Genomic DNA, 20,268 nt, shown 5'->3' with positions numbered 1-20,268 from the left:
TAACCTAATAATACATAGAAAATATAAAAATACAGATGAGTGAAGTTGTATAATAATATCCTTTTATTCAGTGCATACTTATTAAATATGAATAATATTCAATGTTGTTAAATATTCATATTGTTGACTTTGAACTTGTGTGGAAGTTGGAGGCCCAGCCCTGGGGCAGAACACCTGTTCAGAAGGGAGGTACAGAGCCTCAAATACAATATTCAGTAATATGATACTTCATTAAGTATCAATTCATATTCAGTAAGTATTCACTGAATAAAAGGATATTGATTATTATACATTTTCCATGTATGGATTACCTAATATATTTTAAGCCATCTACTCTTAATTACAAATGAGTTAAAGGAGAAAATCAGAAATTTTTGAGAGTAAAAAGAATAGTCAAAACACAAATATTTGGGATTAGGGAATTAAATAAGGTTCTATAAAATAAATTTAAAGTGCTTAATTGAATAATTGTATTTTATCTATCTAATCTATGGGGTTTAATGATGGCATGGAAAAAAATTCTAATGCTTTTGAAAATTCAACTTTTTAGAAGTTATTTTTCAACTTTCCCCCCTGATTTATGGCCTGTTACTTTGATGAAATCTTCCATCGGACAGATACTTGTTAGCATTATTTCCTTCTTGATTTTCCTAATTTCCTTACATTTAGTATAATTTTATGCCTTTGCTTGTTGAAACTATTTTCCACGGTATATTATGCCAAGAAAAATTGACTTTATTAAATAAACTTGAATCACATGTAGTATTCTTATTGTATAATTTGTCATATTTAAGAAAAAGTTGGTGTGTACACCCTTTTCTTTGGTATCAGTTACCTAGGGGCCGCCTTTAGTAAGCAGGAGGAAAATACAGTCCCGTGAATCACTGAAAAGTTTTCTCGGTTTTCTAAACGTTTGTGACGTGTTCGTTTTTAGTCCTAGAAGAGTCCACAGAAACTGAAGGTGTTCACAACAGACGTAACTCAGGGTTCTTTTCTGTTCATGAAGCAAAGGCGGGAAAAGGCCACTTTCAGTGAGGATGTCAGAATCATGGGGAGCCCATGGCTTGGGAGGGGACAGTGACGCTTAGTTATTGTGCCACCAAAGAGCGCTCCCGGGTTATCACACAGGCAGCATACATTCATTTTGTTCATTTATTTTTTTTTTTGCATTAATGTATACATGATTTATGTGTTTATGACTTAATAAAATAAAAGCCACAGGAAGATAGAAGCATCTCGAAAAAATAAATTGTTGTTGTATCATGAAGAAAAAAGGATTTTGTTCATTTCAATAAGCAGCTAGGAGAAGTAAAGCAGGACCGTCTTCGCGTGGAGGTCTTTGGGCTGAGAGAGCTGGCTGTCATGATGCCCTCTTCCTCTCAGCTTCCGCCCCTGCTCTCCTGGGGACTTTGGGCTCTGTACCTCCTTTCTGGGTGGGTGTTCTGCACCAGGGCCGCGCCTCCAATTTCCATGCAGGTTCAAAGCCAACAATCACAGGACTCACACTCTTGAGTTCCTCTTCTCTATTCCCATTCACGGCATCATGTATATTGTTATGAATCCCTTTCCATATGGAATCCCACTGTCTAAACAAGCAAGCTGGAGATCTGGGAAGTGTGCTGAGCTGGCCCGAGCCTTCCCCTGGGAGTGTGCAGCTGGATGGGGCTCTTTATTCAAAAGAGCAAAGGAGAGGGTGTGTGTGTCAGGGGGTGCACAGTGGAATGATCAACATACTCTGCGGGGACACGCAGGGAGAAATCTGCAAGACTTCAATCTCCTTCATCTCGGAGGACTCAGCCTCTCCCCTTGTAGGCTCACAGTAGCTTTCTGGAACCACTTGGAATTTGAGAAGTCAGGTTTAGATGAGCTTTCTGGCTGTTTCTTTTACTGTTCACAATTTAGGAGTTTAATGTCATCAGAATTAATTTCAGAAGGCTTAAAGGTAGAAGCACAAAGTGAAAGTCCTATTACCTCTTTCTTGAATCCATAGTTTCTATATTCACTTTTAAGAATCCACTAGATTAACACAGATACACGTGGTCTTCAAGAGTACAGGCTGTCTTTCTTTTTTCCATGCGTTATAGCATAAGCCTAATACTGTGAGCATTTGTGATGAACAGATGAACTGATAAAAGAATTTTTCCATGTAGCTTAAATTAATGCTGATGACTAGATTTCTAAGAAATACATTGACCTTTTTACTTCCTTTAATGTGTAGGTTATATTTATTGGATGGTAAATGCTTAATTGAAAATTACACATATATACTCTTAGAAAGCTTTATAGACACTAGGTATGTTAACATTTTCTGGAGATGTCCCTGAGTGAAGACGTTGGAACAAAATATCAAATATGATGGCTGCTCCTTTCTAAGAGTCTCACACTGGCATTTAAAGATTGATTCAAAAAGGCACTATTAGCTGGAAGTTTTTTTTTTTTTATGGGCTCTGAATAAATCTGGGGACAAAGAAAGGGTTGAAAAGATAGGGATTTTTATTAAATATGTTTGAAGCAATTCAGTACCTTGGGGAAAAACAGCTTCAACTTCCAAGAGCTTCTCTGCAGCTGGGAAAGTAAATTCGTATAAAACTTTTTTCATGGCTAACTCCAAAACATGAAGACTGGCTCTATGCACTATACTGTTTCATGTCTTTCCCAGAGGGACAGATTCACATCTCTGTTGGGCTGTACATGCAAGGATTTCCTGTATACAATGAAGGAATAAGCTATTGATTTTGCTGGCAATTTCTAGTCAGAGTAAGGAGACTGCACGTCTTTAAGGACTTAGGTTTTCATCTGTATTAAGTGTGGGTTAACTCATAGCATTTCAAAGTTCAAAGTTCCTTCTTCAAAGTTCAGTCATTTGCATGCCTTTTTATAATTACTGCCATTTTCATGACCATGATTATTTAGATGTGTCATTAAATCAGCTTACTTTTGTGATTCAGTTACTTTAAAAGTGAACTTTATGTCAACTACCATAAATGGAGAGTGGTACCACGGGCCATAGATAAAAAGTAACTATAAAAATAAAAATGAAGAAAACAAAATGTTGTCTTGAAATTCTAGCGAGGTACTGCTGTCTTCCCAAGTCTATTTAAGCCCTGTTCAGTCTGCTAAATGGGGTATTTTCAAGTGTTAGAAAGGAGTTAAAGAATAATACCACCACAGTGACCCATTCTCTTTCATTTGATTGAGAGAGATGAGAAAAGAAATAGAAATCAGCTTATGACTATGTAATGTGATATTATGTGGTATCCTATCACTATGTTCTTTCAAACCATCTTGTATACTCCCCTAAAGAATTTGATTGCACCTCAAATCCTAGGTGCAGTCAATCATGAGGAATCCCAAGCTTTGGGAAACATTTCTCTATAATGAAGTAAGGATTCTGACACAGAAGCTAAAATGGCAATGATAAAATTATATAATAGTTTTCTCACATTCCTGGGATGTTAGCATCACAGTGTAACTAACTTTGAGTTATATAAATAGTTACAAATATTCAAATAATGTAGATCAAAGAGTAGGGTTATTTAAATTTAATCAACTTTAAGGTAGCTTTAAAATATCTTACTTTTATGATTTTATGTCTTTACTCCTCCATTTTGAAAATTTATATAACATATACCTATATCCAGAATGCATGTGATTATCAGAAGATTAGCTCTTTACTGAAATATGGTTTCTGCATTTTTAGATACTTAACAACTGCTATTCTCATTAGGTATTTGTTAAAACATTTTTCTTGTTATGTGTTGCCTTAATTTTGACGTTTCAAAGCAATTTCTAGGGAAATTTTAAAAAATGTTATGACTGTGAGGTCCTAATAAAGATAGTAGCAATGGGTTCAATGAACAAGCTGTTAGAAATCAAAGGGACTGGACCAGGTGTGACGGCTTATGCCTGTAATCCCAGCACTTTGGGTGAAATCAAAGTGGTTAAAGGTTAGCCAGACTCTTTGGATTCTGATCCAGCCTCTACTATTTACTAACGATGTAAATTTCAAAAAGTTACTCAGCTTTTTTGTGCCTGTATTCTCATTGGTAAGGTCAGAATAATACAAATGGTGCCTACCTCATTTGCTTCTCTTACTTGAAGACTTAATAGGTCTAATGGATGGAACAATACCTGGCATCCAGTAAACATTCAAAAACATTGGCTGACACGGAGTAGCCTTCTTCCTCCTCCATATCTCCTCATCCTGGAGGTTTTCTTCTTTTGTTTGGTTTTTGCCATAGTATGAGATGAGAAATATGAAAATGTAAAATGCCACACACTACATTGAAACCATAACCATTGTGCTGTTGTTGTCTTGTGAGTAGTAGGCAATTCAGATTAAATATGAAAACTTTCTGATTTTGAGAATGACCATCAGGCTAATTGATATTCCAGTTGTCTTGAGGGTTTTCCGTAATACGATGGGATATTATTCACAGGGACATAGAGGAGCAGAGCGGTGCTCGGCACAGAGAGCTGTCGGCAGCCCTGAGCTTTGCAACTACCGCAGAACATGGGAGCTCGGAGAGTCTCCTGTGGAGGCGGTGATTAAAAGCTTGTAAAATAAGACCTATGGCGGAAGGCTGAAGAAATCTGGATTGTTTATTCTGGAGGAGGGAAGACTGAAGGGTGATTTAATGCTGTTATTGAAGCATAGAAGAGGGTTCTTTTCTAGGGCCTTGTGGTAAGCTCTTCTGTAGCTCTCCTGAGATCCAAATAGGGTGGGGTGGGGGTTGGCAGGGAAGCCCAGGGGATTTAGAGTGGTAGGAAAAGCTACTCATCAGGAAGGTTTTTGTTTTCTTTTTAAACAATTTGAAAAAGAGACTCAGTTAGTTTTCTGGGAGGTTTTAATAACAAGAATGGCCATCTGAAGTGGATAGGTGTGATCCTGCCTTGAGACATGGGGGCGGGATATATTGACTACCAAGTACCTTCTGCAGATCAGTAAGGGGCTGGCCCACCTGACTGCCAGAAACAGTCTCTTTATTAAGATAGCCTCTCTCCTCATCAGTAAGAATGTAAGTACAGTTGGCCCTCTGGATCTTTTGGTTCTGAATCTGTGGATTCAGTCAACCAAGGATCAAAAATATTCAGTAAGAAAAACAATTAAAAAAACACAAATCAGTGCTCACTTTGGCAGCACATATACTAAAATTGGAATGATACAGAGAAGATTAGCATGGCCCCTGTGCAAGGATGACACGTAAATTCGTGAAGCATGCCATTAAAAAAAAAATACAAATCAAAATCAGCATAGTCTAACAATCAGTATAGCTTAACATAACACTTACATTGTATTAGGCGTTATAAGTAATCTAGAGATGATTTAAAGTATATGGGAAAATGTGTGTAAATACTATTTCATTTTATACGTGGGTCACTACAAAAGTTTTGCGACGGACTGTGTTATGCTCCATTATTGCACTTGCAAGAAACACAATCAACAATGAGCTTCCTGATTCACTTGTGCAAGTTTCAACTTGGTTGGTTTATCGCTGTTGCTGGGAGAGCTTCGTTTATTTCAATCCATGTGGATTTTATGTTCCTTAATTTTTATGTATCTCAAAACTTTCATAACTCATGTAATGAGGGACTTGAGCATTCATAAATTTGGTATCTGCAGGAATTCTAGAACCAATTCTCTATGGTTATCAAGAGACAAGTGTAGACAATTTACCTCAGAATGGTAAATCCTCCGAGGAATCCAGGTCTATTAAGTAGACAAACCTATTAGTCCTGGTGATTAAAGTTCTCAGCTTAAGCCATGACTATACTATTGTGTCCAGGGGTCCTCAAACTTTTTAAACAGGGGGCCAGTTCACTGTCCCTCAGACCATTGGAGGGCTAGACTACGGGCTCCAGGACGATTCAGCTGCTAAGCAGGACAATGGTGGCAAAAACACCGGGTGGGCCAGATAAATGTCCTTGGTGGGCCACATGTGGCCTGTGGGCGGTAGTTTGAGGACGCCTGGATACTATCCATTTTGTATTCTTTTAATGGGGCTGCCACCCATTTTAACTTGATTTTAAACCCCTTTTTGGGTCCTAATTGAGTTTTAAGACATTTTTAGACACGCTTATACCTAATCCAGACTTCAGGTACTAAGATGTTTTGTTTTTCAAATACAGTGATATGTTTGGATTTGTCTTTAGAATCTGTTGGTAAGTTGGAAGGTGTATTAAGGAGAAATGAAGTAATGCCCACAGTGAAGATACGGAGTTGAAACCACTGTGATAGTCCATGAGAAAGATCAGGAGTTCTGTAAACTATGGCCATGACATTGGTGGTGAACAGAACAGAATCAATGCAAAGCTGGTGAAGAGAAGGGGGAAATGTTATTTAGAAGGTGTATTAAGGATTCGGTGACAGATTTAGAAAGTATGTTAGAGATTTGGTGGAGGGGGGAGGTGACAGCATCCTAGTCTGCAGTTGAATCTTTGGTTTCAGAGCTGTTTTGGGGAGATTAGGAGTAAAGTCATACTCTTGAGATCTAGAGTAAAGTCATCAGTGTTTAGCTTAGATGAGAGGCTACGTGTATATTGGGGATAACCAGTGACGAAGTATGGAATAAAAAGAGACTAGGGAAGAAGGGTCAATTCCGAGAAATATGAGCATTCATAGAATCAGAGGGCCTTTGGTCTACATAGCCACATGGCAGGCAACTGCAAGTTGGTTGGCAATTAACAGAAAGGGGATAAATAAAGAAGATAGATTCTTAAATAGTGTTTATAGAATTTCAACTGGGGAGGGGTTGTCAAACTGAGGAAATGAAAGAGAGGGAATAGGACTGCATGGATCAGTGAATGAATGGTAGAAAAGGGAGGATGCAAGTTGGAGGGAGTGTTTGGGCTGATAATTTTTGTTTTTAATTTTAAGAAGTAAAAAAATTGAGTCTCCATATAATCTTGAGCTAAATGACCCAGCTGTGAGGGGAAATTTAAAGATACAATCATGGGAGAGGATAATGACGCAAAGCCCCTCAGGAGATAGAGGGGCTAGACCAGACTCCTACAGCTATACCAGAAGCCATAGAATGGCTGGATAAAGAGCAAAGGGAGAAGAGAGTGGGGATAATGTGTGATGGGTTGCTGAACAGCATTGTGAGAACTCACCTGTGCCCTGGGGATCAAATGCTAGGGATATACAGCTTGGTGGCATCCACTATGTGGAATGTGTCGCTCTCGAGCAGCTCTCGGCAGCGCAGGTCTGGGGGCAGAGAGGAAAGGTGGTGGGTTGGTTTAGGAACAGGCTCATGCCAGAGTTGAATAACCAGAGCTAGACAGGGCAGGGAGGAAAACAAAGTAAGAAGAAGTAAGAGGGGTCAGAAGAGTGAAGGGCTTAATCTCAAGATCAAACATATTTGGAGGAAGAAAGTGGAAGAAAGTAGTCATAGTCACAGTTAAAGTGTTGAGATCAGTTTTCTGAGGCAGAGCCACTGCGGGGAATGGAATGTACCCAGGCTGATGAGTTTCATGAAAGCTAGTGAACAGGATTGAGAACTACAACATTTTGTTGCTGTCGGATATTTTCAGGTTCACAATAGTTAAAGGCTTGGTCACTTCAGAGAACATCTATGTAACCGCCATAGAATTTGTTTAGACGACAAAGGACAAGTGTGTGTGCGTGTGTGTATTCCTCATTCTGTCAAGACACTTAGAACAACAGGGATTCCTGCCTTGTACAAAGGGATCTCCATGGTGAAGGCATAGTGGATTGAACTGTAGTTTAGGATTCAGTTAAAAGATCAGTAAATGGTTATTTGTCCAAATCCTCAAATTATTTAAATATGATGAAAATGCAAGGAATGCAAATGTACTCAGAGGGCAGGCAGCAGTGATAAACCTAGAGGCAGGTACAGGGGAGGTGATATTTGTAAAGGGCTCTGTTTTTATCCATATACTTGGCAGAGCACAAGTGAAGCACACAAAGGGAGTGTGTGCTGTCCAGAGGATTTTCTGTGCGAGGCATCTCCTCTAGAGAAGTAGAATAGTGGGTAACCACTGTAAGCATGTGCCCATGTGCTCAGAGTACCACCCGTGAATTTTCTGTGTGTTCTAGGACGACTCAATTTGGGGAACTTGGAAGTCAGTGCTGGAGAAATCTTGTGTGGGGTGCTGAATAATGAGATTCATCAGCCATACTTCCTACGTGCTGGATAGAACATGATCCTCAACTTGACCTCCATTTGAGAATAGAGTCTTGAGTTCTTTAATATAGAAGAAGCGTAACAGTTCCAAGCCCTTGACAGTGCCAGAAACTTCCTTAAGGCTCTTAGCTCTTCTGGCAACTGTTAGACCGAGAACGTTGCCCTTCATGGGGCCAAGCTTACATGTTCTGGGTGGTCCAAGAGCCATGGGCCATGGGGATCTCACTTTTGGACTGTATTTGTCATTTTTCTTCTTTTTTAGGAAAATGATAGTTGCAAAACCAAAAAACAGGCTGATTGAAGGCCTGAGTATTTTTCATTACTTTCAGTGGCAACTGACAGTATATTTATGTTTCTTACTACTGTTACGTGAATCCTGATTTCAAGTGATGCTCCCACTGCTGCTTATGCAACAAGCAGGAATAAAACAAAGGTGGCCTCCAAATGGGGGTCACCAGGAGCACCCCCAAGCCTGGAGAGTGGTACTTGTTCTGCAGTCTCTGATCATTTGCTCACATCTTCTAGAATTTCCTGGATTTATATTTAAGGAACTAAGCACTTTGAACCCAGCACTTTGCTAGCATACTGTTTGAGGTGTGTGGAACTCCTGATAGTGTGTTTTATGTTTTTGCTTTTTTTTTCCTTGAAGTTGAGAATTTTCAACCTTATGAATAACGTACTTTAAACATTGATATGGCTAGAGATTGAACATCGCAGATCTCTCAGAGACAACACTGTGTAGACAGAAAGAAAATCTTGGACCACCTGCATTTTTTTTGTTCAAACGTGTGTAGGACCCAGTTCTTTTTGAACTGACAGCTACTAGGTTGACAATTTTCACTGCTCCTGGAGGATGATGAATAGCACGCTTCCCCACCTCACACGACCAGGAACTGGCTTGCAAAATGATTCTCTGACTTAGATAACATCTTTGGTCTTTTCCAATGATGAGATATTTTTCTTTCCTTGTAAAGATTGTATCTGCTGTCCATGTGCAGCTTGGAGACAACATGAAGGGTATTTTATGTACTGTCCTGTCCAGTGTTTCTTGCCTATTTAGGAAGTGAGACAATGAAGGTGATATGTAGATAGTTTCTTTTTGGGTAGATGAACAGAGTTGTCATTACACTGTTATCTTCATCGATGGAGCTCACTTAGGTTCATGATGTTATATGCAGCACAGACCAGGCTCACCATGCCCGCTGCCTGTTTTCCTTTCTTCCAAGTTCCTATATTACGTGGAATTCATATATTAAATCTGCTCTCTGTCACCTCTTCAAAGTAACTCCCCAAGTCTGTGACATACTGAAATCCATACCTTGAATTGTGTGCCCTGTGAGAGAAGGCTGTGTGGAGCTGGGTGATTTGGCCTATACAGACCAGCTGGATGAACATTTACACCTCAACAGGTTTGCTGTTTTCTACTTGATCACATGAACTCCTGTGAAGAGCTGCTGTATCAATCAATCTAGAAGCATTAAAGACCTCGAGGGGTCACGTGTTTTTGTCACTCATACTTCATACATTTGTAGAAGACATTACGTTCCAGGGTGGCACATACAATTGGGAGGTGGCTAAATCCAGCCCTGTATACTAGAGGTGGTGGTTTCAAACCTGGCCCCGGCCAAATAAATAAGTAAAATAAATCCCTTTGCATGGGGCCCATTTGCGTATGTGTAGAAACAACACATCTCTGAAGAATCAGGACACACTCTTTCTTGGATGAAAATTTACGAATACTTTCGCCTAAAAACTACATCCTATTACTGACATTTTAAAGACAAGCATGCATTTTTGAAACTCGTGGAGCTATACTATGATACAAGACAATGTGTTGCATTTGAGTGAGTGAGGGCAAGGAATTAAAAATACTTGGCTTCAACTTCTAAGCTAAGACCTGTGAACAACCCAAGTCACTTGGCTTTTAGGGTCTTGGCCATGTCATTTTCTAAATATGGTAGTCTTAGTTTTAACTTCAAGATATACTTAAAGAATGGGAATTCTACATTAGAATTTTCAAGCTGGAGTTTAGGCTAATTTTCGAAATGATGGCTTCACACAGGAGGCTACCAGACTGATGCTTTGCTTATAAAATTCTGTATTTATTGCATTAAAAGGGAGAGAGGACATGTGAAGAAGTAGGCTTGTTTATTTTTCAGCTTTGTGGTCTAAGATTTTGATTCATCTCTCATTTCTTGGAGTGTCTTGGAATTCCTCAAACTTTGAACACTGGGGACATGAGATTAAAAATCAAGGCCGTCTTCTCTGGTGCAGGTCTAAGATGCCCACCAGTAGACCAAGGTCACATCTGCCCTAATGAGAAGCAACTCAGGATTTCCTTTGGCTTAATCAACATCTTTCTGTGCTTCTGGGGTTATTTTCTTTTATAAAACTGTGAATGTTAGGACAGGAGCAGTGGCTCACACCTGTAATCTTAGCACTCTATGAGGTTAACACAGGAAGATTGCTTGAAGCCAGGAGTTTGAGACCAGCCTGAAAAAGAGTGAGAATCTGTCTCTATAAAAAAACAAAAAAATTAGCTGGGCATGATAGCAGATACCTGTACTTCCAGCTGCTTGGGAGGCTGAGGCAGAAGAATTGCTTGAAGCCAGGAATGTGAGATTGCTGTGAGCTACAATGCTGCCAGTGCATTCTAGTCCAGGCAACAGAGTAAGACCCTATCTCAAAAAGAAAGTAAAACTATGAATGCAATGAAGTAGGAAGCATCATCCATATGTCTGTGCTGCCACAAGACGAGGGACAAAGGATGAAGATGCCAGCAAGTGCATGTGACTTGTACAGAGGAACAAAGAAGACATTGTCTACTCTCAGGTGGCTATGGGGCTCACTCCACTCTGGCCATTTTTTATTTGGCAAATGTATTCATTTCACTACTTTGTATTTTTCATCATTGGACAAACACTCTTGTCAGCCAGGCAGAACAACGTTATTTGCAATGAACACACATTCCTTCTCCCCTCCCCTTCCCTCTCTTCTTCCCCCCCTTCCATCCATCCTTTATAAAAAGTTCCATGGGAGGAAAAAATTACCTTCCTCTGAGCCCTGATACAAATTTTTTTGCTATAGTGGTAACTGAAATTTGTATTATTTTCTATTCATTTCTTTAGTTTAATCATTTTTATGTCAAGTACATTTTTAAAATCGCAAATGGGATTTTGTTATCCCAGATTGAAACATCTATTCTTAGAGCTTCGGATTTCAACAAGCAATTCTAGACCATGCTTTCCAAATCCAGTTGTCTTTGCTATTTTTCAGACTTCTGGAATGTAGTACTTAAACTACCTTTTTCTAAATGTACAACTTTAGATAACTATTATATACCTGTTGACAAGAGGGTTCTCTGAAAAGTCAATAAAGAGTGATTTTGATCTAAAAAATCAGCATTGAGGAAGAAATAATAAAATCTATTGATCATTTATCAATTAAAAATATAACAGAACCAGTGCTCTCTGCTACATGTAAAGAGAACATGTAAAATTAATTTAAATTATTTGCATAGACTTTGGTAATATTTTATTCCCTGCACAGGCTTCAATTCTATTTAAAGATCTTTTATGCAAAATAACTATCAGGATTTACTACATTAAAATCTCAGGTATTACTATAACCAGAAATGTGTTGTTTCAGGTTACTTCTGAGGAATAAAAGCTGCCTTAGTAACTTCCTTCAAATGCTTATTTTAAATAGTTAATGGGAATACCTTTGGGTATTTCATATTATACTGCTTAGCAAACAAAAAGGAATGCAAAACTTTGTTTCCATTTTAGGGGAATTTTCCACCTTTACTTTTAAGATTACAACTTATTCATCTCTTTGAGTTATTATTTTTTGACTACGTCAATATTTAAGTTTTTTCAATTCTGTATTTCAGTGTAGTAAGTGTTCTCCCTCAAAAGACCTTCCCAACCCAGAACACAGAGCGTCATTCTCAAGTTGCACTGTTTGACTATAACGAACTAAGATATGAAAATTGGGGGCTACCTCAAGACAGATGTTCTCTCTGCTCTGAAGGGGAGCAAGCTTTTAACACATGAGCAGCAGAGAACTCCATTCCTCTGGAGCTTGTTCAAACTCAGAATGATTCCATTTAATAAGTCCATATATTATCCTTAAAAAAATCAAAGTTTGATCACCAGGTCGTATTGAATTAAAGTATTCCCCGTCCCCCCAAACAGCTAATGCAATTCTAATCAGCCGCTTTTCTCCCCACAAAGACAGGGAAGCGGTTGGAGCTGAAGTTTCAGCTTCTAAAACATTGCTGTATTTGCTCAGAGTTATAGTTCTATGTATTTCCTTCCTTCTCCAACACTTCCCCCATTTAAAAGTTTATTTTCAAACATGTGTACGTAACCATAACCTCAAGGGAGACGCTTTTTGTGTGTTTGCTGATAAATTATGAGGATCACAAACGAGGTGTGTATAAGATTTCATAGGTACTTGAAACAAAGCATAAACATAAGGGTTGCGTGGGTCTTTTATTCCGAAGCCTAAAATTGAATTATGCAACCAAGGATTACTACTTTCCCAAGGCAGTTTGTTGGCCATGTATTCATGAAGGGCAGAGAAAAAGTCCTCATAGGTGATATTTCGATGGGAAATTAAGGAGACAGCCTCAGTCAGCCTGATGAACTAGGGAAGAGAGCCTGGTGTGTCGTCCATAAGACCAAATTTGAGTACTAAGTTGGGATCAGGGAAAGCGTTTGAACTGAGTGAACCTTTAAACCTACAAATCTCTACCAGATCTGTGCATCTGTCCTGCTGCTGATCTACCAACTGGCAATAAGTCCTGAGCAGCTCCCACAATATCTGCTCTTTCCTCTTTAGGGGACAGCACCGTCATTGCCAGATGGCAAGTTAAAACATGGTCATCTTTGTCTTGACTGTTTGCAAACTCTTGTTAGTATTTTGAATAATCCAGGCCCAGATGTTCCTGCAGTTGTTTTAAAATTACATTCATTAACTTGGAATTATTTCTCTTGGCAAACCTCACCCCACTGCCATCTTCCTCCTCTGTGCCATTTCTTATTCTAATGAGAACATTATGATAGCTGTTATTAAATGTATTAAAACTTCTGTAGCATGGGGAAGTATGCATGGTACACCTGTGTGCATAATTTAAAAGTAAACCTCTAATCTGAGGTCACGGTCAATGTCCAGAAAAGTTTTATTTGAAGCAAAGAAGCTGTAGTAGTTTAACACGTGTGGGAGCCACTAAGGATTTGGGATTCACTCCACCCTATCCCACCCGTCTGAAGCCCTGTAGTTTGATTACTATGTAATAAAATGAGGTTAATGTGTGCTGTTTGAAGAAGTCAGTTTCAATATAAAAGTTTTATAAAAGTCAATTTCATTACTTTATAGCACACCAAAATCATTTAGTGCTGGCATATACCCTGCATTGATTTATCCAAGAAGAAAAACAGTTTTATTCCTAAAGGAAGAAAAGGCAAAAATCATAGCCAACATTAGAAAATGGATTAGGGAAAGAAAGCAACATCCTGGGCCCCGAGCCACCTGTGAGGGCTGTGTAACCCCAGCAGGAGCCCGAGGCTGAAGACAGGCTGAGAGCTGAGCCAGCCAGTGGGGTGTTTCCAAGCTGAGCTGAGCTAGGCCTGTCCCCAGAAAAGATGCTGACTGAAGAGTTACTCATCAAGCTGTTGCTTAAATAACAAGAGTCCCAAACTGTCTTTCAATCCATCTGAATTCCAAAGGCAGTAGTATAACCCAATTTTAGCCCAGGAATATGGGGAGGGTGAAAGGGAGGGGAGGGGGTGGGGGGGTGGAGGGAGTGTGATTGGCAGGATCATACCTATGGTTCATCCTATAAGGGTACATGTGAATCTCTCCAAATGTAGAATATAAATGTCTTAACACAATAACTAAGAAAAAGATATGAAGGCTATGTTAACCAGTTGGATGAAAATATTTCAAATTGTGTACAGAAACAGTACACGGTACCCCATGATAGTATTAATGTACACTGCTATGATTTAATAAATAAAAATAAAAATAAAAAAATGAAAAACAAAGGCAGTAGTATAGTCTGTATGCCAAAAAGGCACTCTCCTAAGGAATAAGCAACTAAAAATGTTGTACGACAGGAAAAATATCACCTCAGTTCCAATCCCTGATGCAAGAATAAGGATATTCCTTCTTCTCTTTATCAGCTTCCTCTTTAACAATGTGGGGGTGAACAATTGTGACTTCCTCAGGTCCTGGGAAACAAAGGTCTGTTCCTGTGCCTGGGCCTTTTATTTTGTTCCCTTCTTTTGTACAGATAGCTGAGTCCTGAAATTCTTTTTTTTTAGGAGGGAGGTCTCATTGTGTCACCCTCAGTAGAGTGCCATGGTAACATAGCTCACAGCAACCTCAAATTCTTGGGCTCAAGTGATCCTCTTGCCTCAGCCTCTGAAGTAGAAGGGACTCCAGGCACCCACCACAATGCTCAGATAGTTTTCGAGGCAGAGTCTTGCTGTTTCTCAGGCTGGACTTGAACTCATGAGCTCAAGCATTTTACCCTCCTCAGCCTCCCAGAGTGCTAGGATTATAGGCCTGAGCCACTGTGCCTGGTAATACCTGAAACATTTTATAAAATTTAGGTTGTGACCACGTTGCTGTGCTACCGGATTAATGAATTCTTCTGCGCTTATTACTGAGTCCCCTTGGGAGGGGGGCCCAGGTGAACAACACTGACATTGTTCTTACGCTTAAGGAGCTTAAAACTGTAGAGAAAAAAGTAAACAAATACACGCGTGATCATAAGTGGTTATAACAGAAATGATGAGGGTGTAGTAACAAGAATAGATCCCTGATGGATGGAGGGGAAAGGCCTCTCCGCGGAGCTGAGCATTAAGGAGCTGAGTCTTGAGAAAGATAAAGGAAAAAGATCCTGTGTTTGGATCTGGGTGCTCTGAGCATGTTCCAGACAGAGAGAGATTTAAAGGTCTTTTAGGGGCATGTACAGGTGTGACTAAGGTTGGCCAGGGTAGTGACACCACGTCAGCAGGGAGCTGCAGTTAATGGCTGGGAGATGGAATTTTGTGGAGTGTGTTGAGGGACTTTATGTGTATGGAGAGGGTTTCAGGTTGATACATCCACTGGTACCTCATTGGAAAATCACTGTCGATGAAGTGTAGAGGAGGACAACTGGGGGGTGTTAAGGAGGCTTTTGTGCTAGTCCGGATGAGCTGAGCCACGTAAGCCAGCAGAGATGGAGAGAAAGGGACCACTTTAGGATATACTTTGAATTATAAGCAACGTCATTGGCCGTGGGAGATGAGGAAAAAGGAGGGATACAGTATGACTCCCAGTGTCTTTTAAATGGTGGTGACATTTATTAAGATGGAAAGAGTGAAAGAGAAACAGCCTGGGAAGAGGAGGAGGGTGGAAAGCGAGTGGTCTATTTTGGACAAGTGGAATTTCGCCTGCCTGAGAAATACACAAATGGAGGTATAGAAAGTGAGTGGTTGGATAGAAAAGCCTGAATCTCCCAGGAGAAATTCGGGCTGGAAGTATAAATGTGGTAGTTGTCAATATACAAATGGCATTTAAAGGCATGGAAAGGCATATTTCACATGGAGAGAAAAAGCGGGCAGAGGACAGAGAAGCAGAGACAAGCCCCGACCTCCCCCATGTGGAGACTTGTGTTAGAAGGGGGGAGTGGGGTGGGAAAAGAGACTGAGCAGCAGCAGCCAGAAGGTAAGGGTATAAACTAGTTCAGAATGATATTGTGGACACCCAGAGATTAGAGAAAGAACCATGTGTAATATCGGGAAAATATGTCCTGTGATTTATTTGAACAGAATAAAATCATGGATGACCTTATTGAGCAATGTCAAAGAAAGGAGTGGTGGTCAGAGCCACAGCACAGCAGTTGGGGAGTACATGGGAGGTGGAGAAGTGCAGATGTCAGATAAATGCTACTCACAGGAGACACTGTATTGTGAACAAATGTCAAGGAATGGAAAAATAGCTACGAAAGTAAATTAGGGCCCAAGACGGTCTCAGTGAAGTACGAGATATATGTGTCCATCTAGAAGTGAGGTGGCAGCGGGAAGAGGTGGTAGGAGGAGATTGAACTGGGAGCAAAGACAGAAAAGTCACGTTGGAGAAGAGTGAGAAAACAAGCCTGCCGGGGATGGAAAAGTACCAGCCCTGCTGGGCCTGCGAGCATGGATGGCGTTTGAGCGAAAGCAGTATGACCAGTGCTTCCATAAGCACGACTCATGATGTAGAACGAGAATACAAAAGGTTTTTCTCCCACTGTCTCTCTTACAGTGGTACAGTAGAGAACACTTTCCCTTTGCTACAGGTAGGAAACTGGGCAGCCATATGCTTCCTAGGAAATAGATAATCCTCCAGTTACAGTAAGCCGAAAAACAGCTAGTCTCGGAAATACGAGTGCGGAATTGTACATTTCATCAGTATGTCAGTCTTCACTGAAGGGTGAACCTTCTTTCCCCCAACATCAGCTCCTTTGTTCCCATTCTCAGCCAGGCTTTTGCTGACTCCGAATGTCAAGTCCATTTCTGCTCAACAGATACACTTGTAAGGTAGATAATTTTTTTTTTTTTTTAAATCCTGGTGTGTATGTAAAGCAGTGTCATTTTTTTCTCAAGTATATTCTGGGTATTTCTGGATTTCCCATCTAAGCCCCTCACGTTGCATTTCCATGATGTGGGCATAGTTGCTGCTCCATTACGACGCCCCTGTCAGCTCTGAGTGCAGCCCACGCATCCTCTCAATGTGAACCCATTATCTTTCCATTGGCTTATATAGCTACAAGCAAAAACAAACACACACAAAAATGGTGCCAGGCAGGCTTTGTTCCATGTGGCCCATCTCTGGCTTTCAGAAATAGTCATGCTCCCTTTGCTCTTACAAATTGCAGGGTATTGGACTCCATGCAGCCTCCTCTCCTTGGCTCCCATATCAAGGCAGTTAATTAGCCTGTCTCTCATGTCCTTAAGGCTTGGGAGGCCAGAGTCAGAACCTCTGTCTGCGGAGCCCTCACACACAGGTGTGCTGTGGTCCCAGAGGCCCAGCCCTCTCTAGTCTCTAGGCTTGACTTGAGGGACAGGTGTCCCCAGATCTCTATTTGTTTGGTGGAAGGGATGAGGCACATGGCATTCTCATAGTTCTCATCAAACAAATTCTTATTCTCAAAGCATAATCTCAGATTTTTACTACCATCCTCATAGATGAAGGATTTGAGATGCCACAAAATCACTTTCACTCTTTTCTTTGAAGATTAGCCTTCTGGTTAATACTTTACATTGGAATTTCATTTCCATCACGTCCTGGTACCTCAAGTCAAACGTTTTTCATCATATATCTTTTTGACTCCTTTAATTTAATATTCTCTTAACTCCTTTAAGTAGTTTTTTGATGGCAAGGGTCTAACTGTGAGCAAAGGATGGCATGGCAGAGGAGAGATGGAAGGAAAGGTAACAGAGATGTCAGAGTGGTGGATGGGGCTGGGAGTGAAGGGGAAGGCTGAACCAGAGGCAGAAGTCCGGAGTGAACGAGGAGGAGTGAGCACAGAGTTGGTAGAAACACCAAAGAGCTACAAAGCCGAGGGGAGAGCATTTGATGGTGTGCGGCTCAGGGAAGCAGTGGTTTTGTAAGACAGAAGGGCAAGGGTGGTGCAAAAGGGGAAAGGGGGAGCTAGGAGGAAACATACAAAGGGCCTCTGGAACAAAATGTTGAGACGCAATTACGCATTATGAATTGTGATCATAGGCCCTTTTCTGAGGATGGCTATACCATTCCAGAAAGAAAGGCACATTGCAATAAAAATTAACAAAAAAAACAAAAACATGAGCAACTTCCAGGAAACAGATCACAACACATTATGCTGTGTCCAGAAACAACGAAATCTGAGATATGGGATAAGTCACTTAACCCTGAATTCCAAAACCCGCCTTTGAAAGAGCAGCTTACAAAGCATGTTCATAATCAGGTCAAGTCATCATTTTAGAAACACCCTTTCATGATTAAGAAACTGAGCCCCAAAGCATTTAGTGATTTTTCCCAAGTAGTAGAATTAAACTTGAATGTAGATGATCTGGTTCTAAGTTGTGTCATTTCCACTTCGCAGTGGTCCTGTCCTCTTCACTCAGGACGTGCCTGTCCAGGCTTGTAAAGCTTGTATTTTTAGTTCTCTCTCTTACTATGATAATGTTAATCCTAAACTATTTTTAGCTGGAGTCTGAAATATTTATTAATATTTTACACATTCATAAGTCAGTTTTTAAATGTTAATGATTTATCTAGTTACACAATGCCAACATCTAAGCTGCAAAAACTGTTTTACCTTCCTCATAAAGACAATTTGGTGTCTTGAATGGATCACTATTTTGGAAAAAGAAAGAAAAAAAAATCGCACGGCTTCTTAGTATCTTGAGGCTTGCAACTGAGTGGTGGAGGCCATTGGGAAGAAGTTTAATCTATAAGAATTAATCTCAGTAGAAAAAGTGATCTCAGAGTGGAACACTGCTCTTTTAGTTCTAACTACTATTGAGGAGAAGCTATCCAGTCCAGTGCTTAGGGATACATGTCCCAAAATATATTTATTACTATTTTTTCACATTTATTAATGCCTTATTGTGAAAGAGTATCTTTTTTTCAAGCTTGCAATACAAATAATTCCTTTCCATCTTTTTTTCCTGCTTTATATTACTCTTACTTTATAAAGCATTCCCAATCTCCAAGAACAGTTAATCATCCTACAGCTGACCTTGTACACAAGAATACTCACTAGTCCTATTAAACATTTAACAAGTCTTCAGGAAAATTGTGTGCAAGTAGATCAGGGCAAAGCTCTTTAAAAGCAGTACAGCTGAATGACACATTTTTGCATATTTCTATATATCCAGCGAATGTCATTTGGTCAAGCTTTATCTTGAAGAAATTAGAATTAGGAATGGAATTTTTAAATGTGAAAATGACTTGTTTTCTCACCTTGTTCCTACCTCCTTCCAAGTCAAAGAATAGAATCCTTGATTTTTGTATATTTATATTTTGATGTAATTTTGATAATTTACTTTTTTAAAGATTATCATACAAGAATATGTAAGTGGTATCTGCATTGTCTTTAACAGTTGTTCTAACATGATAAAGAAAAGCTATATATCTGTGAATATATGGGTATATGCTGATGGATAAACTTTGGATAATCTCTTTACATCGACTCTTGGTGTGAGTATAAGATTCATAAAGTCTTTGTTATACAATAAAGATGTCTGAGCTGGTAGCTTACTATGTATTAAACTACTTTCATTTTCTTATGGTATGAAACACCCTTTTTGAATATATTCTGTTGAAATAATCTTTTTGACTAAACCAAAATGTGAATAAAGTCATTGCAACTACAGTTATTTTTAATGTTGAAAATTTAATTCACATTTTTTAGTTTGCAGGTTTATATAAAGGTACAGAGACAAATTTATTTTGACAAATAACATAGAATAAGAAATGCAAAGCCAAATATGTGCCCATACTAAGTTTTGAAGGAGTAGAAAATGTCAGCTAAGGTGAATGTTTGCATTTTGGTTATTTCCATTTGCCTAGATTGAACCACCATTTTTAGCTTCTTAAGGATACCTTAAGGTACATAATAAGTGAGACATTCTTCACTTGCCCATCATTCGAGCCTCCCCAAACCAGATCACCCCCAACACTGTCCATGAATCCCTGTACCACCAGCCCACCAGCCCACCAGACCACTAGATGGTCTCCAGCTGTAGGCTCAAGCAGATATTGGGCTGGTTCCTCCAGGGTCTCTCTGCTGACTCCTGTGAAGGAGCCTGCAGAAGGAGGAGAAGCTGAAACAGGGAAGAGGCAGGCAGAGATAAGAAAGAACAAGTTAGAGAACAAAGTTAAGGGCCCAAGGAAAGTCTGGCCCCAGCCCCTAGATGTATCTACCGGACAACATGAGCAAGTTATGATAAGAAGAGTAGAAAAACCATAATTAGAAGTGAAAAATCGGCTCGGCGCCTGTGGCTCAAGTGGCTAAGGCGCCAGCCACATACACCTAAGGTGGCGGGTTCGAATCCAACCCAGGCCCGCCAAACAACAATGATGGCTGCAACCAAAAAAT

General features: G+C 39.9%; 1 protein-coding gene and 1 non-coding gene across 2 annotated transcripts in view; both read left to right on the top strand.

The window, feature by feature from the left end:
- The window catches only part of ADAMTSL1 (ADAMTS like 1), an 898,927-nt gene that overhangs the window by 135,209 nt on the left and 743,450 nt on the right, over positions 1-20,268 (top strand). The gene's annotated exons all lie outside the window — the stretch shown is intronic.
- On the top strand, positions 5,125-5,231 carry LOC111722956. The gene has a single exon (XR_002771578.1). It is a non-coding gene; the product is annotated as a U6 spliceosomal RNA (small nuclear RNA).

The sequence above is a fragment of the Otolemur garnettii genome, unplaced genomic scaffold (genome assembly GCF_000181295.1).
Source record: "Otolemur garnettii isolate 467f Iridium unplaced genomic scaffold, OtoGar3 scaffold00006, whole genome shotgun sequence".
Taxonomy (NCBI): Eukaryota; Metazoa; Chordata; class Mammalia; order Primates; family Galagidae; genus Otolemur; species Otolemur garnettii.
Note: the sequence above shows the minus strand (reverse complement) of the source record. Positions and strands in the feature narration are given on the sequence as shown.